Source organism: Oratosquilla oratoria, chromosome 10 (genome assembly GCF_046742065.1).
Source record: "Oratosquilla oratoria isolate Oo_2021 chromosome 10, ASM4674206v1, whole genome shotgun sequence".
Classification (NCBI taxonomy): domain Eukaryota; kingdom Metazoa; phylum Arthropoda; class Malacostraca; order Stomatopoda; family Squillidae; genus Oratosquilla; species Oratosquilla oratoria.
In genome coordinates this window covers 24,228,274-24,254,354 of record NC_134786.1, presented here as the reverse complement: position 1 = coordinate 24,254,354, position 26,081 = coordinate 24,228,274, and the positions used below count along the sequence as shown (strand labels likewise).

Sequence of the window (26,081 nt, the reverse complement as noted above, 5' to 3'; positions counted from 1 at the left end):
GTCGTCAAAACCGATGTCGACGAAATGGAATGTATAATTTTAATTCTAATACATTTTAGAAATCGTAACATAAAAATAGAAAAAAATAATGAATTAATATTCAAATCCATATTTTCAGTCCAATTCATCTTCATCTTTCTTTTTTGATATCCAATATAGGAGTTGTCACTGTAAAAACCTTGGTTATAACTGCAAATATTTTTATATCTTTTGGCCGTCCCTGGAGCAGTTAAATATATGTGTAAAATTTATGTTATTTATTTTTGACAAAGCTGTATAAATGCACCAATGAATTCTGATTACAATGTAACTGAATTATGATTAATTGAAAAAATGTATCTTTGTTTACAAAATGTGCTCACGCTACGGGAATTCGTCTGTCAAATGGATTGACGCCATGGAAGTCACGTTACAATTGTATCTAGTACCACTCCAGAAATAGTGCTCCAACTTTATAATCTGCATTCCTCTCAGATGGTGTGGTCTTCCATATCGTAATATTCAGAGAACAGGAACGTCTTTGAGTTTATCCTTGAAAACTTGGATGCTGACAGTACGTCGTAGACCGAGTGGAAGACTATTAATAACAATTCATCATGTATACAAGAATTATCCAGCCTATCAGTTAATTTCTTTGTAACTTCAACAAAGTCATCAGGATTTAAAGCAGATTTACCCCGAAAACGTATTCTCCTTAATATATATTTTGATGTAAGATCAAAAGTAATTACTTGATGTACTGGTAAAATAGTACATAACATACTTCTTCAACATTAACATCACATACTAAATTAGTGGTTAGATCACCAGTAACCAAATCCAACATGTGACCAGTAGATAAAGTCACTGCATTGACAAATTTAGACAACTGATATGATTCCAATAAATCACTGAACCTATTTTTAAAATCAGAATCTTCCATCCAAATATTAAAATCACCTACACAAAATACACTGAAGGAGACCATATGAATCTGCTCAGCCAGGGTACTAAATTCATAAAACGTTAAAGGTCAACTGAGAATGTTTGGATTTCTTTATTTATTATTATTATTATTATTATTATTATTATTGTATTCCATATGTGAAAATATAAATTAGAAGAAGTTAGAACACTAAAGTACACGTTTCTAGCATTTTATATATTTTTTATTGTATCCAAACAGCATGATCTTGAAAGTGCCTGTTAGCAAACGAACTTTTCAATGCCGTAGTTACATTTTCCACTGCTAGGGCAACTGATGACGTAACAGCTGTTGTTTACATTCGCACGCAGTGCGAAAGTGACTTCACGTCAAGTGAAGAAGATTAGTTAGTTAAGGTTTATTCAACAAAATAAACTACAATTTATACATACATATATACAATGATTTTTTTTACAAAATTGCTTGTTGAAAAGGGAGAGCGTGAAGCAAAGCTTATGGGGAATTGCTCTCCCTTTAAGGAAAGAATTATTATTTCATCTATTTATTTTTGCTGCATGTTAGCATGATACATACACATACACACACACACATACATACATAAACACACACACACACACACATATATATATATATATATATATATATATATATATATATATACATTATATATATATATATATATATATATATATATATATATATTGCAATGAGATGCGACACGACGCCCGCTAACTCCGACCTCACGTAGGAATCGGGGTCACGTGCGAGCATCGCATCTTGTGGGGGTCAGGTGAGAAGCGAGAGGTCAGGTCGATTGTTGACGGGACGATAATTGCTTACTGCGCGGATCCGGGTCACCGTCACCTGCAGGAACAAGAAAAAAAAAAAAAGAGCGGCAGACTTGGGCGGTACATGACAGTTTCTCCATGAATACAATCGTGAAATGGACCTGAAATGTTCAATATACTAATACTTATAGATTAATGACTTTTTTTAAATATCGTTTGAATGTTGATAAATATTTTGTCTTAGGTAATTCCTTTTCAAGTTTATTCCATGTGTTAACACCTATAATAGATAAGCATTGGCCTTTTTTGGGTGTTCTGTATTGAGTTTTAAAGAAGTCGTTTGTATGCCTAGTCGTATAGCGAGTTTCGTAAGTTGAGTAAAATTTCAATAAGTTTTTATTCATTTGTTTATTGTAGATTTGGTGCATAACAAATGCAGTTTTGTACTTAATTAAGTCCATGAATTTCAGTAGATTTAGTTTTTTAAATAGATTATTTGTCTGTTCTAAACGACCTACATTGCAGATTATACGCAGTGCCTTTTTTGTGAGGTAATTATGCGTTGAAGATTAGTTTGATAAGTATTACCCCAAATTTCTGAACAGTAATTTAGGTATGGTAGTAGTAGATAAATGTACGTAGGGTATTTTCATTGAGGATTTTCTCATTTCATACATTATTCCTAAAGTTTTGGACATCTCATTTATCACGTGATTTATATGATTTTTCCAATTACGTTGATCGTCTAAATACACGCCTAGGAATTTACTGACGGACGCTTTTTCAATAATTTCGTTGTTTATTTTGATCGGCTTAATGCTTGCATTATTTTTGTAGAAAAACAGGTAGTTAGTGTTTGATACATTTAAGGATAGTTTATTGGCTGAAAACCAGATAGATAGCTGACATAATCCTTCATTAATTGTCTTGATCAGTTTGTCGGAATTTATATCGGAGCATAGAATGGTGGTATCGTCGGCGAACAGTATAAATTTCACAAGGTTGGATACATTTGTAATGTCATTAATGTATAGTAAGAATAGTTTGGGTCCTAGAACTGAACCTTGAGGTACTCCGCATGTAACTGGTAGAATATGTGATCTTTCTTCCTCAATGGCTATATATTGTTTCCTGTTTTTTAGATAAATTTTTAACCAACCATTAACCTTACCTCTTAGCCTATAGTATTCGGCCTTTCGAATTAGGATTTCATGATTTATTGTGTCAAATGCCTTTTTTAGATCAATAGATATGCCGGCTGTCTTTTTCTTTTGTTCTATATTGTTAGTTATATCTTCAATTAATTCCATTACTGCTGTTGACGTTGAAAGATTTCGTTGAAATCCATATTGGCTATGGTAAATTATTTCTTTGTCGCGGCTCGTGCCGCTTAAATTCTTCTTATCGGCTTAAGAAACCTGCACAGCGAAGCTATAGCGATAATCCCATACCACACTCCTGGTCATATGGCCATTTCCCGAAGGTTGAGTGTGGTTTGAATTTTCCGCCAAAATCATCGGAAATTTAAAATTCCCGGCTCTGTGCAGGCATGCGCATTGTCGACCCCACCTCCCCCTCCCTATCCCCTCCCTTCTTACCCGGCTAGCTCGAGCCGGACGTCGCGTCACTTCAATGAGAAATGAAGGCTTCGCCTGTGGGAGGAGGGAGGGACCCTAAATCTGTGCAGGTTTCTTAAGCCGATAAGAAGAATTTAAGCGGCACGAGCCGCGACAAAGAAATATTATCGGCTGAAAGAAACCTGCACAGCGAAGCTATGCATGAGACGAGGACAGGTGGGAGAAGAGGTGAAGCCTGAATCAAACCGTTATTACGTGTGTCTTTCCTATGGGAGACTTATTCATTTTATCACTCAGTAGAGGGGAGACAGAAACGTCAAGTACCCACGCCGAAGAATGTGACATGCACAACATTGCACTGTTCACACAATGCGTAAATTATACGAAATTTGTATCCTGTTCAACGGTTCCTGGCCCCTTCCCACTCCTCGGTCGCCCTTTGCCCCCTCCACTTTTTTGAGATGAGAGGGGTGGAGCCGTTTCCATGGCGACACATGGGACAGGGGCGACCGAGTGGTAGAGACACCGTGTCCCCAAGGGAGTCGTCGATGTCCAGTCCCTAGGTCCCGCACCCGCTCCACAGAGTGGGTGCGGAGAAACTCCAGCGACCGGTGTAGGGCCCCCGACCGAAGCCAGGGACGCAACAACCTGTGGAGTGCTGAGGGTATCGGCCCGGGCAGGTCACGCGGGAGAAGCAGTATGCTCCTGTCGACCTCCCGTACCAGCCGTCGGCGCCCCAAGCGGCTCAGTGGAAGGGCCGGGGTCGCGAAGTTGAGGCACCCCCCCCCCCCCCCGCCACCGAAGGAGGGAGGACGTGTGAGAGAAGCACGCTCTTTTGGCGCAGGGGAGCACCCGAAGGACGCTGACTGTGTCCCACTCAATCCCGAGCCAATAAAGTCTCTGTGTGGGAGCAAGGGCAGACCCGTCCCAGTCCACCCCAAACTCCACGTCCGCCAACACACTCAGAGTCACTGAGATGTCGGCCGATGCACCCTCCCCGGTGGGCAAATGCATCAACTAGCCGTCTAGGAACATGAGTGTGGAGACGCTTGCTTCCGTCCAACGTACGCCTACCACTCTCACTAGTTTCGTGAAGATCCTCGGGGTAAGCGAGAAACCGAAAGGGAGTATGCGAGGCCAAGTTCGTTTCCGAGCGACCTCGTCCGTGGGCGTTAGTCAAGAGGCTTCGTCCTGGGTGAAGACGTTCCCTGAGCGTCTCCCACGAAGACGGGCCTGGACCCTCGGTATGTATCCAACTCACCCCAAGTCTTCCCGCGGGAAGTTCTCGAAGCCCGTGGCGAGCGTCTTCATCCAATAGTGTGCTATGGCAATTTGTGACGTCTCATCACCCACAAGCGGACTTCTATATGTTTAATACCTAGTGACATCATGTGATTATACTGTGACGTCACCGGATTGATCATGGCGCCATAGGATCGTCTCGTGACGTCACAGGGACACAAATTGACGTCATAGGACTACATGGTGACGTCAATTTATCACAATGACGTCATCTTATCATACCGTGACATCACTGAGTCACAGTGAGCGTTGAAATAAATTTTGACATGGTAAAATTCTGGACCATCATGACTGTAGATTAAATTAAGTTGAATAGGAAAAGTCATGTTCATTTCGACCTAAGTCACAGTGAGCGTCGAAATTAATTTTAACATGGTAAAATTCTCGACCATCATGACTACAGATTAGCTTAAGTTGAATAGGAAAAGTCATGGTCATTTCGACCTAAGTCACAGTGAGCGTCGAAATTAATTTTAACATGGTAAAATTCTCGACCATCATGACTGTAGATTAAATTAAGTTGAATAGGAAAAGTCATGTTCATGTCGACCTGAGTCACAGTGGGCGTTGAATTAGTTTAACATGGTAAAATTCTTGACCATCATGACTACAGATTAGCTTAAGTTGAATAGGAAAAGTCATGGTCATTTCGACCTAAGTCACAGTGAGCGTCGAAATCAATTTTAACATGGTAAAATTCCCGACCATCATGACTGTAGATTAGCTCAAGTTGAATAGGAAAAGTCATGTCCATTTCCACCTGAGTCACGGTGAGCGTCGAAATTAATTTTAACATGGTAAAATTCTCGACCATCATGACTGTAGATTAGCTCAAGTTGAATAGGAAAAGTCATGGTCATTTCGACCTGAGTCACAGTGAGCGTTGAAATTAATTTCAACATGGTAAAGTTCTTGACCATCATGACTATAGATTAGCTTAAGTTGAATAGGAGAAGTCATGTCCATTTCGACCTGTTTTTTTTCCAAGGTCAAGGCATTTTATTTATGTAATACCTAGCACTTTGCGCCAACTTAAACTGTACTATTTAAAACTGATTTTCCTCTTCTCATTACACTAAATGATTGTAGTTTCTTTGAACTAATTTATACTCATTTTAACTAACACTAGACTCCCTAAGTCTAAAGTTCTTTTGTGTTTTACTTGGGGGTGGAACATCAGGTAAGTCATCTTTAAACTCAAGCCAAGTGAAGTTGATAAGAAAAGTCTGATGACCCTCGGGGCGTCACCCTCCGTATCATAGGACACGTCCCCTTGTCCTCCGAGAGGCCCGGATTCTTACCACGTACGACTCGAAGACGTATGGGGAACGGATTACGAGTGGAAAAGGTCAAAGTCTACGCCTAGGGCCTCACAAAGGGAGCCATTAAGGCGTTAGAGGACCATTATTGGTCGGATGTATGGGGCTGCCGAGAGGCCTGATGACCCTCGGGGGCACCCCCTCCGTACCATAGGACACGTCCCCCTCACTTCCGAGAGGCCCGGGTTCTTACCGCGGACGACCCGAAGACGTATGGGGAACGGATTACGATCGTATAAGGTCAAAGTCTACGCCTAGGGCCTGACGAAGCAAGCTATGAGGCTGTTAGAGGACCATTGATGACCGGAGGTTTGGGGCTGCCGAGAGGCCTGATGACCCTGGGGGGCGCCACACTCCGTACCATAAGACACGTCCCCCTGTCTTCAAAGAGGCCCGGGTTCTTACCACGGACGGCCTGGAGACGGGGACGTATTGCGATCGTATATGGTCAAAGTCTACGCCTAGGGCCTGATACAAACCGTGAGGCAATAGAGGACCGATGATGGTCAGAGGTATGGCGCTGCCGAGAGGCCTGATGACCCTGGGGGGCGCCACACTCCGTACCATAAGACACGTCCCCCCCCGTCTTCAAAGAGGCCCGGGTTCTTACCACGGACGGCCTGGAGACGGGGACGTATTGCGATCGTATATGGTCAAAGTCTACGCCTAGGGCCTGAAACAAACCGTGAGGCAATAGAGGACCGATGATGGTCAGAGGTATGGCGCTGCCGAGAGGCCTGATGACCCTGGGGGGCGCCACACTCCGTACCATAAGACACGTCCCCTGTCCTCCGAGAGGACCCGGGTTGTTTACCAGGGACGGCTCGAAGACGGGGACGGATTGTGCTCGTATAAAATCAAAGTCGAAGAATGAGACAAACCAGCAGCCAAGCGGAAAGCGATAAAACTAACAGACGATTAACCAGCAGGAAACGGGACCGCCTGCTCCCATGTGGGCAGCGAGTTAACCACTCGGTCCCGTTTCCGCGATCTAAGTGACGCGACGTCCGGCTCGAGCTAGCCGGGTAAGAAGGGAGGGGATAGGGAGGGGGAGGTGGGGTCGACAATGCGCATGCCTGCACAGAGCCGGGAATTTTAAATTTCCGATGATTTTGGCGGAAAATTCAAACCACACTCAACCTTCGGGAAATGGCCATATGACCAGGAGTGTGGTATGGGATTATCGCTATAGCTTCGCTGTGCAGGTTTCTTTCAGCCGATAAGACGTCATTTTTTTAGGAATGAGTCAAGGCGAATTGTGAATAACTTCTCAAGAATTCTGGAAAACTGTGGTAATAGTGAAATTGGTCTATAGTAATTATAGCTTGATTTATCGGCTGATTTGAATATCGGTATTACTTTTGCTATTTTCATTCATCTTGAAATATTCCTTGTTCAGATGATTTATTACATATTGTCAGAAAATGATTTTTGATGATATGCATCATTTGTTTTACGAGGTTCATATTAATTCCTGTGCAATTGAGTGATTTCTTGTTCTGTATTGATTTTACTGTGTTCATAAGTTCGTTTTCCTTAACGGGTTTTAAAAACATAGTGTTATTTATTCGGTGTTTCAAAAAGGTCTCATAAGTTTTATGTGTTGTCTTTATTTGTTTCGCGAGGTTAGGTCCTACATGGGAGAAAAATTCATTAAATTCGTTTGCCACTTCTATTTTAGTTTTTCCGTTTTTAAAAATGTCTATGAATTCATCGGTGTTATTATTTTTGGGCCTAGTTAAGTTGTTCATTACTTCCCATGTCTTTTTTATGTTACCTTTATAATTTTCAAGCAGTGTGTCATAGTATTTTTTTTCGCAGTTGCGTAAAATTGTTGTAAGTTTGTATTGGTGGAGGTGGCGCGCGCTGGCGATTCCGGTGGGCATGTATCCAAATGGATACACAGAATAAAAAATTAAAATAAAATATATGCGTGTGTTTTTTGTCCATTTAAAGTTACTATAATATAAATATAGGGTTCGTAGAGTCCTGCTAATACAAAATTAACGTAATTCCAAAATAAAAAATGACAACTATGAACAATTGAAAAAAACTTTGACAGAAAATCAAAGGATTGAGATTACGTGTTCCTGAGCCTAATATAAGAGGAACTTGGTAAAAAAAAAAACATTATAACAATGACCTACATATGTCAATTCATCTCATACAAAACCTTTAAAACCTCAATTGTACAAAAAAAACTTCGTCCTGACTAAATGAAAATGGGTGATTTTGGAAATGAATTTTTATGTGTAATGTGTAAAAATAATGCATGTACTTATTTTTCTTTTATGAAATTGTGTTTCTATGTGAAACATATATTCTTTGTATGAAATTGCACTTACATAGAGACGGAAGTGGAGTGTGAGAGGGGGAGGGGGGGATTGGTGCGTAGGCCTATGCACTGAGGGAGAGGAGGTAACCGGATGTGGAATTTAGAGGGGGAGGGGAAGACAGGATGTTATGACAGCACTCAAATCCCTATGAGGACCTTCTAAGCATTCAATAAATGTCTCTGGCGACGCAAAAAATATAAATAGGCGATGTTGCGAGCACTGTGCCACCTTGGCCCTCTCTCCTAGAACCCTCATTTACAGTCACGATGGTTATATTACTTTCATTTATTGTCACCGACGTATTATCACAACCACGTTGAAACTCATGAGAGTTTACATGCTGTGCTAACTCATCTTCAGTGTAGTATATAGTACGTTTCATTTTTGGTTTCGACAACCTAAAATGAAATTGAAAAAACTACATAATGACAATTCCTTCTCTATTATAGAGTTGTGTATACAATTATAGTGTTTTTTTCTACCTATACAATACAAAATTTTTGTTTCTAAGCTACCATGTGAAGATATATAATGATTTGACTTTTCCCATCCGATGTCAACAAGCGTAACGTAACCGGTGGGAACTGTGCCAATTGGATACACGCTACCTTATAGGGGCTATATTATATATCCAGATGGGGTAAAAACACCCTTAAAAGAAAAAATATAATCATTACTGATAACTCAAACAATAAAAGTTACCACATAAGCATTATTATGGACAAAAAAGCCCGCGAAAATTTAAGCGCGAAAAGTGTGTATCCAATTGGCACAGCTCCACCAATCTAGGGTAATACATTTCTTGTAAAGTTGGTTTTTCTTTCGACACGCATTCTTAAGACCGTTTGTAAACCATGGTTTTGAGTTTACGTTATATGGTGTTAGTTCTACTTCTCTCTCTGGGCAGCATTTGTTTACGCATGATAATGCTTACAAATTCGTTATATGATAGATTGGCATTTTCTGACTCGTAAGCCTGAGCCCAATTTTCTTCTTTTAAGCATTGATTTGATTTTGCAATACTTTTTTCGTCTATTTTACGTTTTAGTGCAATTCTGGGTTTTGTTATGCAGTGCATTTCTTTTGGATTGATAGTGAATACCGGTAGATGGTCACTTATGTCACTTATTAGGATACCACTGTGAATCTCGGCGTTTACAATATTGGTGAAAATGTTATCTATCATTGTTTCACTTGTATTTGTTATTCGGGTTGGTTTATTTATCAAAGGATGTATACCTTAAGAGAAAATCATATCTGTAAAGTGTCTTGTTTGTTCGTCTCATACTATGTTGAAGTCACCACAGATATAGGTTTTTATTTCTAAATGGAGCTATGATTTCTTCAAGCATATTTGTGAAAGCATTGATTTTTGTGCCTGGCTTTCTGTAAATACTTGTTTTGACTTTTTTTTTTTACTGAAAATCTCAACAGATACGCAATCAAATAGGTTTTCATGCGAATTAGTGGATTGATTTATTAGTTTGCATGCTTTTTTTTTTTTTTTAATGAAGATAGAGACTCCGCCGCCTTTTTGGATCTGTCTATTAACACTGTAGGGAGTATAGTCTTGTAGGAAGTTTACTAGACATCCTGGGTCAATCCATGTTTCGCTTATCACTATAACGTCAAAGCTTTTATTGAGTAACTTGAGATAACAGTCAATTTTCTGATAATTAGCGTTTAGGCTCCTTGCATTAATGTGAATTAGTGTGAAACCATCAATATCACGAAATACTGTGTCAAATTATGTATCACTATAGTAATCGCTGTCTTTTGTTAGTTTTGAGTAGAAATTTAATTCGGGGTCAATTTGGGTATTATTGTGATTAAATATCGAAAATTCCTTTTCTGATATTTTGTCTATTTCTTTATACTTCTTTGGCGGTATATACATCTGGGTTTTTGATGCGAGATTTGGCGCGGAAAGCAAAAAATTAATTTCTGTGTTTGAGATGGCATGATAGGGAAATGTTTTTGAGCAGTCTGTGTAGAACCAGTTTCTGAAAACATTGGGGTTATTTTTGGCAGTATTTACGGGTATATTTGCACACAGGAAATTATATAAATGTTTGCATAATGTACATTTGAGGTAATTGGTAGAGACAAGGGTATGGCATGAAGAACAATTTTTTTGTTATGTTTGTTTTAGTTTTTGTGTTAGTTGTAGTATTCATGGTTATGTTTGTGTTAGAAGATTAAGAAATGTGAACTATTGAAATTCAACTAACTGTTCAAGATTACTCGATGTACTTTTTCATCCTTGCACTTGATATACACCTTGCAGTCTCTTGTCCATGTCGAGATGATCTTCCCTTGTTTCCTCATGCCGCGTGCTGTTTTGGCAATCTCTCCGGTTCGTTTCGTCAAAAGAGTGACAAATCAAAAGAGTGACATGACAAAAGAGTGACAAAATATACGGAAATTCAAAAGAGTGACAAATCAAAAGAGTGACAAAAAATATGGAAATTCAAAAGAGTGACAAGACAAAAGTGACAAAAAATTAGAGAAATTCAAAAGAGTGACATGACAAAAGATTGACTAAAAATACGGAAATTCAAAGTCTACCTCTCTTACAGGACATAGGGGCACAGTATTCCGTAGATTAGTCGTTGTTGTTAATATAATTAATTCTATATATATGTATGTGTTTGAGCTGTATGTAAATAGATAGATAGCGAGCGAGTGAGACACACACACACACACACACTTTCAACGAACGGACGGCTTGAAGAACGCTCTGAAGAAAAGTGCAGATTGTGGATACCAACGCAAAGAGAAGTGCCTTTTTGTATTTGCAGGGGGGGGGGGAATTGCTCGTGAGGTAGTGGGAAAGTAAGAAAAGAGGAGAGGGGGAGGGATTGCTGGGGAAATGGAAGGTAATGAGGAGGTGGAGGAAATGGCCCTGACGGGCCGCCGGGTAGACAAAAGACCCCAAGACGAGTTGGATGATAACATGTCTAATAGGAATGTGAAGATTAGAGGTATAGATAGGAGCAATATAGCAGAAAGTGATGAGAATATTTTCAAGGGATTTAAAGAGAGTGGGGGGGACACAAACCCCCCCCCCGACTGACAAGACTAGAGAAGAAGGTTGATAAGGTGATCGAGGACTTGGAGAGTAGGTTAGGTCATATGAACACCATTTTAAAAAGGGTTGAAAGATTGGAAGAACTGGAAAAGGCGAATAAAAACTTAACTGATGAAATAGAAGAACTAAAAAGACAGTTAAGAGAGGTAAAGGGGGAGAAGGAGGAATTGAAGAAGAATAGTAAAGAAAACAGAGAAACAATAGCTAAAGAAAGTAAAAATTGGAAGCAAACCCAAGAAGGAAATAAGATTTCTTTCACTGACATAGTCAAACAGCAATTGAAAGAACATACTGAAGACTCAGTTATTAAAGTGATGAGACAAAAGGAGAATATAGTAAGGGATTTAGCAGACAAGAAGAAATGTATAATTATATTAGGAATGGAAGAGAAACACAACACAGATAGAACCACAAGAATCAAAGAGGAAAATGAAAAAGTAAGCCAATTACTAGAATCAGTTCAGGAAGATGAACCAGGAATTATGAAACAAATCGAAGAGAAATTTAGACTCGGAAAGTATAGCACAGACAAGACCAGACCAATTAAGATTAAATTCAAGTCACAAACAACGGCAGAGAATATCTTATCCAAAACAGGGAAACTAGCAACAAGTGAACAACACAAAAAGATATGGATAAAAAGAGAAATGAATAAAGAGGAAAGAGAGGAAGAAAAGCAGAAAAGACTGGAAGCTAAGACAAAAAACGAGAACAGAACGGAGTCAGAGAAAGAGAGATTCTATTGGAGAGTAGTGAACATGAAGCTAAGGAAGTTCGACATACAAAAGAAAAACATAAGGGAAACAGAGAACACAATGGAAGTGGCAGAAAACTAAGAGTGTCTTACACAAATATAGATGGATTAATAACAGGATTGAATGAGCTGAATGATTATTTGAAAGAAAAAGAACCGGACATAATGGGAATTGTAGAAACAAAATTAAAAGGCCCACTACCACCCAACAGTGTAGGACATGATGCATACAATTATTGGATTAGAAACAGTTATGTTCCTGACTAAGAAGGATATAAACGTGAAAGGTGTCATATATGGAAAGAATACAGTAGAGATGATTATGATAGAAGTGGAAGACAGAGATAAGAAGAGCAGAAAATTTGTGATCAATTATGTGCCTCCGAAAACAGCCTCATGGGAGGAGAGTGAATATAAAAGTATGTTAGAGGACACAAAGATAGCATTAACTAAAATAATGGAAGACGGAGGAAGAATAGTTATGATGGGCGACTTTAATTGCAAAGAAATCTGCTGGGAAGAAATGACAGTAAAGAGTGGTGATGACTCATGGGGAAATGCTCTACTTGAGATGATTACTGACCATTCAATGACACAATGGATACAAGAGAACACTAGGTATAGAAATGAAGAAGAACCATCGAGGCTAGACTTAATAATTACATCTGAACCTAGAATAGTGGACAAGATTGAATATAAAACACCAATAGGTAAAAGTGACCACATATTGATTGAACTGGAACTTAATGAAGAAAAATATATGAAAAGAAATGAACAATATAGAAAAGGAAGAATGATGTATGAAAAAACAAACTTTGATAAAATAAGAGAATTCTTCCAACAAGAAAACTGGGAAGAAATATACAAAGAAGAAACATCAGTGGAAGAGAAATGGAATATTTTGACAAAAATTTACAAAAAAGGAGTGGAAAAGTATGTCCCAAGACAAAAACAAGAAAAAGAATATGTAAAATGCTGGTACAACAAAAGTTGTAGGGAGTTAAAAGACAAAAGAGACAAAGCCTGGACCAGATGGAAAAAAGACAGAAGACCTGAAAAATGGAAAATATATACTGGTTATAGAAATGAATATGTACAAAAGTGCAGAGAGAAAAAAGAAAATATGAAAAAGATGTTATAGAAAAGTGTAAAGATCAACCAAAACTATTCTACAGATTTGTAAACAATAAACTGAAAAACAAACAAGACTTGGAGAAATTGAGACAAGGAGGAGTTGAATACACTGAGGAAATGGAAATGGCAGAAATTATGAACAAACATTTTAAATCAGTGTTTACAAGGGAAAATATACAACCTGAAGAGATTGAGTGGAAAGAAAAAGTCCCCCCTATGGAAGAAATAGAAGTAACAAAGAATGAAATATTGACACACTTGGGTAATTTTGATGTCAGAAAATCGCATGGGCCAGATGAAATAGCAAACTGGATTCTGAAAGAATGCAGGAATGAACTGGCAGACAAAATACATAGCATAATAAGCAGTTCCTTAAAAGAAGGAAAAGTTCCAGAAGATTGGAAAAAAGCAAATATAGTACCTATATATAAAGGAGGAAATAAAGAAGAACCTACCAATTATAGACCAGTCTCTCTAACAAGTACAATAGCAAAAATTTGTGAAAGAATTATCAAAAGTAGATGGGTAAAATACTTGGAAAAAAAACAACGTACTAAATCCAAGGCAATTTGGATTCAGACAAGGACGGTCATGCGTCACCAATTTAATATGTTTCTATTCAAGGCTAATAGATATAATACAAGAAAGAGATGGATGGGCTGATTGTGCATTTCTAGACCTAAAAAAAGCTTTTGACAAAGTACCACATAAGAAGTTGCTTAAGAAATTAGAATATGAAGGAGGAATACAAGGTAAATTGCTAAATTGGATGGAAGACTTTTTGCAAGACAGAAAAATGAGAGTAGTGATAAGAGATCAGCACTCAAAATGGAATGAAGTAATAAGCGGTGTCCCGCAGGGAACAGTTCTGGCCCCAATAATGTTTGCTATATATATTAATGATATGGATGAAGGAATTGTAAGCTATATGAGCTTCTTTGCAGATGATGCAAAACTACTGAAAAGAGTGAAAACTGAAGAAGATTGTGAATCACTACAGAGGGATCTAAATAAAGTACAAGAATGGAGTAGGAAGTGGGAGATGGAGTTCAATACAAAAAAGTGTAGTATAATGGAATTTGGAAAAAGCAAAAACAGAATAGCAGGATCATATAATTTGGGAGAAGAAGGAATAAAAAAAGTAGAAAATGAGAAGGACCTGGGAGTCATTGTTATGAATAATATGTCACCTGAGAAACATATAAATAAGATTTTTGGAGAAACTTATAATTTAATAAGAACAATCAAAGTGGCATTTACATACCTGGATGAAGAAATGGTGAGGAAAATCCTAATCACCCTGATAAGACCAAGATTGGAATATGCAGCAACGATATGGTCACCAAGTACAAAAAAATGTATAAAAAAACTTGAAAGAATACAAAGAGCAATTACAAAACTGGCACCAACACTCTCAAAACTATCATATGAAGAGAGACTACAAAAACTTAAACTACAGACACTAGAGCAAAGAAGAGAGAGAGGAGATTTGATAGCTATTTACAGAATCATGAAAGGCATAGAAATTACTGATAGAGAGAATCTGATAAAATGGGATGACAGAAATACAAGAGGACACGGAAAGAAAATAAAAAAAGACAGCTATAGAAGAGATTTTAAAAAGAACAGCTTTCCTCACAGAGCAATAGACAGTTGGAACAAGTTAGATGAGAAAGTGGTGTGTGCAAAAACAATACATGAATTTAAAAATAGTTTAGATAAAATGAGATATGAAGACGGGACCCCACGAGCATAGCTCCCCTTCCCGTAAAATACAACTAGGTAAATACAACTAGGTAAATACACACACACACACTTTCAACGAACGGACGGCTTGACGAACGCTCTGAAGAAAAGTGCAGATTGTGGATACCAACGCAAAGAGAAGTGCCTTTTTGTATTTGCAGGGGGGGGGGGAAATTGCTCGTGAGGCAGTAGGTAAGTAGGAAAAGAGGAGAAGGGGAGGGATTGCTGGGGAAATGGAAGGAAATGAGGATGTGGAGGACTTGGCCCAGGCAGACGGGCGTAAGGTCAACATGAAACGACCACCGGATGACGAAATGGCAAATAAAAATGTAAAGATTAGAAGTATAGAGAGGAGAAATACAGTAGAAAGTGACGAGAATATGTTCCAGGGATTTAAAGAGGGTGGGGGGGACACAACCCCCCCCCGACTGATAAGACTAGAGGAGAGAGTTGATAAGGTGATCGAGGACTTGGAACGTAAGTTAGGTAAGGTAGACTCCATCTTCCAGAGAATTGAAAGATTGGAACAACTAGAGAAGGCTAACAGAAACTTAACTGAAGAAGTAGAGGACCTAAAAAGACAGTTAGGAAATGTAAAGGAGGAGAATGAGAAATTGAAGAAGAATAGTAATGAAAACAGTGAGAAAATAGCTACAGAAGCTAGAAATTGGAGAATAACTCAAGAAGGGAATAAGGTTTCATTCACTGACATAGTCAAACAGCAATTGAAAGAACATAATGAAGACTCAGTTATTAAAGTGATGAGACAGAAGGAGAATATAGTAAGAGAATTAGCTGACAAAAAGAAATGTATAATTATATTAGGAATGGAAGAGAAACATAACCCAGATAGAACCGCAAGAATCAAGGAGGAAAATGAAAGGGTAAGCAGTTTATTAAAATTAGTCCAGGAAGATGAACCAGAAATTATAAAGGAAATTGAGGAAAAATTCAGACTCGGAAAATATAGTACAGATAAGACCAGACCAATTAAGATTAAATTCAGGTCACAAACAACGGCAGAGAAAATTCTATCCAAGACAGGGAAACTAGCAACAAATGATCAATATAAAAAGGTATGGATAAAAAGAGAAATGAATAAGGAGGAAAGAGAGGCAGAAAAGCAGAAAAGAATTGAAGCTAAGGCAAAAAACGAGGAAAGAACGGAGTCAGAGAAAGAGAGATTCTATTGGAGAGTAGTGAACATGAAAATAAAGCAGTTCGACATACTAAAGAAAAACATAAGGGAAACAGAGAACACAATGGAAGTGGCAGAAAACTAAGAGTGTCTTACACAAATATAGATGGATTGATAACAGGATTGAATGAACTGAATGATTATTTGAAAGAAAAAGAACCGGACATAATGGGAATTGTAGAAACAAAATTAAAAGGCCCACTACCACCCAACAGTGTAGGACATGATACATACAATTATTGGATTAGAAACAGAGAGAAAAAACAAGGGGGTGGAGTTATGTTCCTGACAAAGAAGGATATAAACGTGAAAGGTGTCATATATGGAAAGAATACAGTAGAGATGATTATGATAGAAGTGGAAGACCGAGATAAGAAGAGCAGAAAATTTGTGATCAATTATGTGCCTCCGAAAACAGCCTCATGGGAGGAGAGTGAACATAAAAGTATGTTAGAGGACACAAAGATAGCATTAACTAAAATAATGGAAGACGGAGGAAGAATAGTTATGATGGGCGACTTTAATTGCAAAGAAATCTGCTGGGAAGAAATGACAGTAAAGAGTGGTGATGACTCATGGGGAAATGCTCTACTTGAGATGATTACTGACCATTCAATGACACAATGGATACAAGAGAACACTAGGTATAGAAATGAAGAAGAACCATCGAGGCTAGACTTAATAATTACATCTGAACCTAGAATAGTGGACAAGATTGAATATAAAACACCAATAGGTAAAAGTGACCACATATTGATTGAACTGGAACTTAATGAAGAAAAATATATGAAAAGAAATGAACAATATAGAAAAGGAAGAATGATGTATGAAAAAACAAACTTTGATAAAATAAGAGAATTCTTCCAACAAGAAAACTGGGAAGAAATATACAAAGAAGAAACATCAGTGGAAGAGAAATGGAATATTTTGACAAAAATTTACAAAGAAGGAGTGGAAAAGTATGTCCCAAGACAAAAACAAGAAAAAGAATATGTAAAATGCTGGTACAACAAAAGTTGTAGGGAGTTAAAAGACAAAAGAGACAAAGCCTGGACCGGATGGAAAAAAGACAGAAGACCTGAAAAATGGAAAATATATACTGGTTATAGAAATGAATATGTACAAAAGTGCAGAGAGGAAAAAAGAAAATATGAAAAAGATGTTATAGAAAAGTGTAAAGATCAACCAAAACTATTCTACAGATTTGTAAACAATAAACTGAAAAACAAACAAGACTTGGAGAAATTAAGACAAGGAGGAGTTGAATACACTGAGGAAATGGAAATGGCAGAAATTATGAACAAACATTTTAAATCAGTGTTTACAAGGGAAAATATACAACCTGAAGAGATTGAGTGGAAGGAAAAAGTCCCCCCTATGGAAGAAATAGAAGTAACGAAGAATGAAATATTGACACACTTGGGTAATTTTGATGTCAGAAAATCGCATGGGCCAGATGAAATAGCAAACTGGATTCTGAAAGAATGTAGGAATGAACTGGCAGACAAAATACATAGCATAATAAGCAGTTCCTTAAAAGAAGGAAAAGTTCCAGAAGATTGGAAAAAAGCAAATATAGTACCTATATATAAAGGAGGAAATAAAGAAGAACCTACCAACTATAGACCAGTCTCTCTAACAAGTACAATAGCAAAAATATGTGAAAGAATTATCAAAAGTCGATGGGTAAAATACTTGGAAAAAAACAACGTACTAAATCCAAGGCAATTTGGATTCAGACAAGGACGATCATGCGTCACCAATTTAATATGTTTCTATTCAAGACTAATAGATATAATACAAGAAAGAGATGGATGGGCTGATTGTGCATTTCTAGACCTAAAAAAAGCTTTTGACAAAGTACCACATAAGAAGTTGCTTAAGAAATTAGAATATGAAGGAGGAATACAAGGTAAATTGCTAAATTGGATGGAAGACTTTTTGCAAGAAAGAAAAATGAGAGTAGTGATAAGAGATCAGCACTCAAAATGGAATGAAGTAATAAGCGGTGTCCCGCAGGGAACAGTTCTGGCCCCAATAATGTTTGCTATATATATTAATGATATGGATGAAGGAATTGAAAGCTATATGAGCTTCTTTGCAGATGATGCAAAATTACTGAAAAGAGTGAAAACTGAAGAGGATTGTGAATCACTACAGAGAGATCTAAATAAAGTACAAGAATGGAGTAGGAAGTGGGAGATGGAGTTCAATACAAAAAAGTGTAGTATAATGGAATTTGGAAAAAGCAAAAACAGAATAACAGGATCATATAATTTGGGAGAAGAAGGAATAAAAAGAGTAGAAAATGAGAGGGACCTGGGAGTCATTGTTATGAATAATATGTCACCTGAGAAACATATAAATAAGATTTTTGGAGAAACTTATAATTTAATAAGAACAATCAAAGTGGCATTTACATACCTGGATGAAGAAATGGTGAGGAAAATCCTAATCACCCTGATAAGACCAAGATTGGAATATGCAGCAACGATATGGTCACCAAGTACAAAAAAATGTATAAAAAAACTTGAAAGAATACAAAGAGCAATTACTAAACTGGCACCAACACTCTCAAAACTATCATATGAAGAGAGACTACAAAAACTTAAACTACAGACACTAGAGCAAAGAAGAGAGAGAGGAGATTTGATAGCTATTTACAGAATCATGAAAGGCATAGAAATTACTGATAGAGAGAATCTGATAAAATGGGATGACAGAAATACAAGAGGACACGGAAAGAAAATAAAAAAAGACAACTATAGAAGAGATTTGAAAAAGAACAGCTTTCCTCACAGAGCAATAGACAGTTGGAACAAGTTAGATGAGAAAGTGGTGTGTGCAAAAACAATACATGAATTTAAAAATAGTTTAGATAAAATGAGATATGAAGACGGGACCCCACGAGCATAGCTCCCCTTCCCGTAAAATACAACTAGGTACAACTAGGTAAATACATAAATTTTCAAACTGCCATTTATTTGTGTAATAAACACCAAACATCTGTTAAATTATGTACAGTAGGTACGAATGTAAAGAAGAAAGAACGTAGGAAGAAAGAACCATCAACGTGACAGAGAGGTTACAGAGCCGAAACTCCTAGCCTCTTCTTGAATGCCACTTAAATATATATGTATGTATATATATATATATATATACATATATATATATATATATATATATATATATATATATATATATATATGTATGTATGTATATATATATATATATACAGATCTTTGTCAGTTTGAGAGGCTTAATTACGAAGGTCAAAGAATTTGATCCCTGCATTTGTAGTTGATCTTTTGATACATGGTTGGGCTACTGGCAGTGGCCGGTGGTATATTTTATTAATCTTTTTTTATTTATTTATTTCTTCGGTCTCATTATCTCTGAAGAATCCAAGAACAATGACTTTATAATGAATTGAACCCTAAATTTATAATAGTTGATTTTGAACTTGCAAGCATAAATGCCCTTCAACATACATTTCCAAATGCTAAAGTAACAGGGTGTTTTTTTCATCTTTGTCAAAACATACATCGAAGTATCCAGAAGAATGGTCTTGTGAATATCTACAAAAATAATGAAGATGTGGCTTTAAGTATAAAAAAGTTATCTGCCCTCGCATTTTTACCTCCAGCAGAAATTTGTAACGCATTTTCATATTTGTTAAGTTGTGCTCCTTGTGAGGCTGAAGTGGTGTACAAGTATTTTTGAGATACATTTGTTTTGGGAAGATCAATTGCTGCAAGGAGAAGAGGACGACCAGGAAGACTCACACAGCGTCACCCACCAAGATTTCCTCCATCTATATGGAGTATTCATCATCTACAGGAATACAATCTGCCAAGAACAAATAATAACTTGGAAGCCTGGCACAGAAGGTTTGAAACGGTGGTAGAACGTTACCACATGGGAGTATTTTTAATGATTAAGGAGTTTTTAAAAGAAGAACATCGAACACAACAAGAAGTGGAGCGAATAATTGCTGGGAGTAACCAACAAAAAAGGAAAAAAGAACAAATACAAAGGGAACAGCGACTTGCTACTGTTATAGCTAGATATGGAACTGCCTCTCTTGATGACTACCTTAGGGGCATTGCATACAACCTTCATTTGGGTGCAGCCAATGTCGATGAGCCTAACATTAGTGATGGCGATGTTACTAGTGATGAAAATTAAAGATTAAACATTATTTTACCCTTTTTAATTAATTTTTATGTTCAATTAATAAAATTTTCAACTGTTTTGAAAATATTTTTTAATGTTATTGCAGTTTCTGAATGTTTTTATGGCATTTTCAATTTTTATGTTCAATTGATAAAAAATTTCTACTGTTTTGAAAATAGTTTTTTTTAATGTTATTACAGTTACTGAATCTTTTCTATGGCATGTTCAATAAATAAAATTTTGCCTTATCTGAAGCACTCGTTTGAATTGTCACTCTTTTGATTTTTATTTGTCACTCTTTTGATTTGTCACTCTTTTAATCACTATTTTAAGAGTGACAAATTATGTCACTCTTTTGATTTGTCACTCTTTTGAACGGATCCCGTTCATTCACGTAGATGCCCGTTCCCTTCAATTTCTTGGCGTTTTTCAACACGTTCACCTTCGACTTTTTTTTATACGAATTTCACGATTACATTTTGGGTACCGTCCTGTTTTCTTTTTCCCAGTGTATGGCAAGCTGATACCTCTGTGTCTCTGATCTGTATTCCCTTGTTACTTAGAGAATGGATCACTTGAGTTTCTACAATGTTCTGTCCACTGTTATCCACACTATAGTCGGAATCACCTTTCACGGCTTCCGAATACGTTTTCACAATCTTTAAACCACTGATGATGATATCTTATTATCTTCTCTCCTTGTGTACTGATCTAGGTCTTCCACTCTAGCTTGGAGATTAACTACAGTCGATTTGAGATCTTGTATCTCCTGCCTTTGTTGTCTGACTAACTCTTTTAGCTCGCTTAGGAACTGCTGGTCTTCTTTCCTTGCTTGCAACAGGAACTGTTTGTCCTCTTCTCTTGCTTTCACGAGACTCTCCACCATATCTTCAAGTTTCTTGGAGCTGTTGCTGTTTCTGGTATGTGCCATGTTGCACTACTTTCCCGTAGGGAGCGCTGAGCGGAGGGTGTGCACGGCACGAGAGTCAGAGAGCGAATTGGTCGGATTTGGATACCCTTTCGTGTTCCAATGTGGGTACGGTAAAAGGATACATGTAACAATATATATATATATATATATATATATATATATATATATATGTATGTATGTATATATATTAGACTATGTAAAATGCATATATTTGTGAATTTACAGCAAAACTAAAAATCATAAATTAGTACTTTCATTTCTTTCGGGCTGTTTAGGTATCTTGTCTATCGTAATTTAGTGGAGTGGTGTTGGCAAAGACTGGGTAAAAGAAATCGCCTGTCCCTTCCAGTGTGTGCCAGAGACCGAATTAGGAAAAAAATGTCCTGCATCAGATGGAAATTACACATGATTTAAATACCCTTCAGCAATTAATTTAGTTCAGATTCTTGGAATTATATTCTGAGCTATTTGTCCTTGGTATATGAAAATAGTTCACTGTGTTGGACGATTAAACCTGAACCTTTGTTTCTGGATGATGTCAGACTTCTCTTGTTTTTCATACTTGAACAGACTGAATCAGGAACTTTCATAGCGGACTGAAGTTTGGCATCTCTTGCAAGTTTGTATGATGGATATTCAGAACGCAACCTCAGTAATTCACCAAGTAAAATCTGTACATATTCTGTAAATACAAAATGGAGATTTATGGTTTGTACATTTTATTGTTTAGTTTGTCATATTATCAGAACAATACAAAAATTTTAGGCAAGTATTAATTTTGGATTTATCACATTGCTCCAGTAGGAAGTCCTATGCAGTTTCACAGTTTGGATGCAATATGTAGCACAATAATGCTTCATACACTCACCATATGTTAGATCAACCTTCTTCGCCACTCCAACACCTGCTTTGGCTTTGGGATAAGATATAGCCCATTGCACCTCTCCATTTTTCCAGTTTTCTGCTTTTTACATGAATTTTCATTTAAATGAAGGGCAGCAAGTAGTAGTCTGAAAGTGGAAAATTAATCATGATAATTTTCAATCACCATGCATGCATTTTACCATTCTCAATATGAATTCAGCTCCTTGTGCCTGAATTACCATAGTGAAATTAAAATCAAGAGCTGTAAGAAGTTACATATGTACTTGCCTTCCATCCACAGAAAAAAAGTGCTGGGACTTGGGAGCTAAGAAGCACACAACCTTGTGATACAATTCCAGATCTGATGCTTGTTGACAAGGCGAGAGCTGACCTATATCCCTGAGAAGTGTTTTCTGCGTTACTATGAACTCAAGCTCTTTGTGTGCTTTTGAACCTGAAAGCAAAATGATAATCAGGCTGTTGTGTGGTGCATGATTGCTAAGCAGATGGACATCTATGAAGCAAGTGCAAAGCTAAAAAAACATGGTGCAGTGTTGGTAGTTGCTACTATTCCCCATCAACCAGTTCTACATTCCAGTTCCTTATCAAACGTTTTACTACACTTTGTATCATAATTTACAAGAAACGCCAGGTTCACACTGTCACTTAAATTTTATTACGTTGTACAGGGGAGAGGACGAAAATATGATCAAATCTTTGGCAGTGTGAACTGAGCATTACCTTCTTTCAGCCATTCCCTATCGTTGACGGGCTCGTGCAGACACGATGGATATATTCACCATGGCCTTCGAGCTTGTTGACAAGGCCAGAGTCCCGAGTGTACTGTTTTTTTGTTTTGTTTTTTCAAATGTTTCAAACAGAGTTTCGCTTTCAGTCCAGGCTTCTACACCGAACGATCCAGTCCTTTTTGCGAACAGTATCTTTCGGAAAAGAATGAAAATTAAGTCCATCCGCATCAGAAAGTTTCGTCAAATCACTGTTGCAATTTGCGGCGACACAATAAACCATTTTCGAACTACATACTTGATAAAACCCTGCTAACACACGCAGTATGACAGATCTGACTGGCGTTGTAAGAGTGTGTTCTGCCCGGGGCGAACCTTGAGTTTGGCGCCCCCCCCCCCCAAAAAAAAAATATATATATATATATATATGTACAGTGACTCATTCTTAAAGTTATATATATATATATATATATATATATATATATATATATATATTAACTAGTTTGTGTACCTTTATAATACTTTCACATGCTTAAGTATAGTATGCTTTAAATACACACCAAACAAGCTCAAAATTTATAAGTACCAGTTAAAAAAAAAAAAAAAAAATGACATATAGGGAAAAATGGTAAAAAAGCTTAAAAATAGGACCATCTTTATTTCTGAAATGAAAACTACAACTTTCTTCAAAGTAACTTTTCTTGCCTTTTTCAGTTTTTGTTGGCAAATTCTTCAATGACAATGTCAAAATTTATTTCATCTGTCAGTTGTTGCTCTATAGACAATATGGCAAGATTTCTCAACCGCAAGGTGCTCACAGTAGATTTTAAGTAATTCTTGGTCAGTTTTAATTTCGAAAACCTCGTTCCACAGGTAGCAACAGTAACAGCAATTGTGAGGAAAATCCGCAATATTATTACTATATTTTGGAACCGAGTTCCCAAGGTTATCCTTTTGAATAAACTGCAAAAGTTCAAGGGTGCCTTCTTTCCTCATCTATATTCCCTCTTCAATATCAGCAACAGCAATAAAATGTTGAAGTCTTTCTCTCACTTAAGATTTTTGAGAAATGTTTCTTTACACTTACAGCCTCTCCCCTCACACTCCACCGAGTTTCTATTATGCGCTTAACACATTGAGCAGTGAGTGAAGTTAGGAGTTTTCCAGCGATGGGTTGATGAAGGAAATAATACAAACGTTCCACACATACTCTTAATTAAGGAACAGAATTCACACCAACAGAAGCTGAATGAACACCCCCCAAATTCAGCGATATATTCTTTTTGATTAATTTCCTTGATACGTTTCTGAACAGCACCATGCACACCACCCATTACCGTAGCGTTATCATAAGCTTGCCTTCTACAAATTTGAATATCGATTCAGTCTTTCTCTAACTTTTCCAAAATCATCGTTGAAATATTCTCGGCAGTTTTACTTTTTCTTTCAATGAAATCGACAAATGATTCCACAACCTTCACTCATCTCCAACGATCATAACATAGCGTAAAACTTGGCTTGTTTGATCCAAGATGGTGTATATGATCCTTATGTGAAATATCAGGAACGCTGTCGAATATCATGGAAAAGAACTTGGCTTCTTTTACTTGCTTGATGACTTTTCTTCTTACGTTTTCTCTCAATACTTCTATAAACTCGTTCTGAATGGTAGGAGACAGATAGGAAGTAGCAAAATTGTTTCCCAGCTGGATTCTTAGAAAATGTGCACATAGCACTGGATCATATTTCGTCAACAAATGAACAAGCACTAAAAAAAAAATCTTTTATTTTCTGTTGCTTCAAGTTCAACACCAGTCTCGTTTTTCTCACAATTGGCTCCTTCTCGGTGGCCTCGAGAAACCAGTTTCTGTTTAGTTAGGAATCTAATAATATCAAACAATCTTGAAAGGATTTTCTTCTACTTCTTCACTTGGCTTTCAACAACTTTTTTTTTTTATCAATTATTGTTCCACAAGCAATCCTAATTTCCAACTCCTTCCATTGTGTGAAATGCCGAACGTGAGCTACACTGGATTCATGCTCGAATATTCTAGGATAATTTCTACCATATGTTGAATCCGTCCTCAGAATTAAATTTTGAGTTACTTCTGTCTAAAAACAGTTCGCAACAAAAGCAGTAGAGCTTCCTTGGAAGGGGGGTAAAAACCATCCATGATCTCAACATTCTTTCGCCATATGGCAGAATGATATAAAAAGAAAGGGGAAAAAAAAAACACTCCTGAGTTAGTTTTCTAGTTTGTCTTTGACACACCTTGACGAATTACTTCCCCAAAATCAGAATCTAGATTTTGAACCACAGATGTGCCTTGACGTACCAGAAAGATCCGTGTGCCATTGCTAATCTTCCTTGGCCATAGGCCAACGTCTTTTATGTCCATTCTGTCCACAGCTGGTCCTGGAATATTTTCTTCATGTTCTTCATCACTTGAGGGAATTGAAATTCACGAACCGCTTGAAGTTGAATCCCTTGAATTTAACGATGATTTGGATTTGTAAACTTCTCCAGCTTCAGTAGTAGTGGTTGATGTAATACTGCACGTTCATTCTTTTTTAATAATACTTCTCTTGGCTTTTTTTTTTTTTTTTTTTGTAAGCAGCACCAATTTCTTTATCTCGCTTCATCTGGGGATAGAGTGTAGTCTGTTACAAGTATAAAACATATGTTATTCGAGAAAAATTCACACTGCATGTTGAAAATAGATCAAGGTGATAGCTGATGAAGCGAAGTATCACAAGTGACACGTCACAAATTGTACACTGTTTTGACAAATAACAAATCAAGAAAAATCTCAGTGTAGCAAAAGAATGCTTCTGTGAATCAGAAATGTATTAGTATAAAGTGCATTGTTTATTATGACGGCATTGAAAAAGAATCCAACGAAAGCATATGTAGGTATAAAGACATGGAACTACTGTAAACATGCAAAGGCAAAGCAGAGAAAATATCAATTGAATAAATTATTAGTTACGGCATTGAAAAAAAAATAACATGCATATGAAAACATCATATGATAAGTTATTTTCATTCTGAAGTCTGAATTTTTTCTTAACCCTATATCGCCTACCGCAACGAATTAGTAACGCTTGAAATAAGCTATGGTTGTGAGTAAAATTTTGACCATACCAACATACTGGCGCCTGTGACTCATTAGTTTTGATCTATTGAGCAGATG

The 26,081-nt window shown here is 37.1% G+C and overlaps 1 pseudogene; it reads right to left on the bottom strand.

Moving 5' to 3' along the window:
* Positions 1-21,769: 21,769 nt before the first annotated feature.
* Positions 21,770-25,597, bottom strand: LOC143028805 (zinc finger MYM-type protein 5-like; annotated as a pseudogene).
* Between the last annotated feature and the right edge of the window lie 484 nt (positions 25,598-26,081).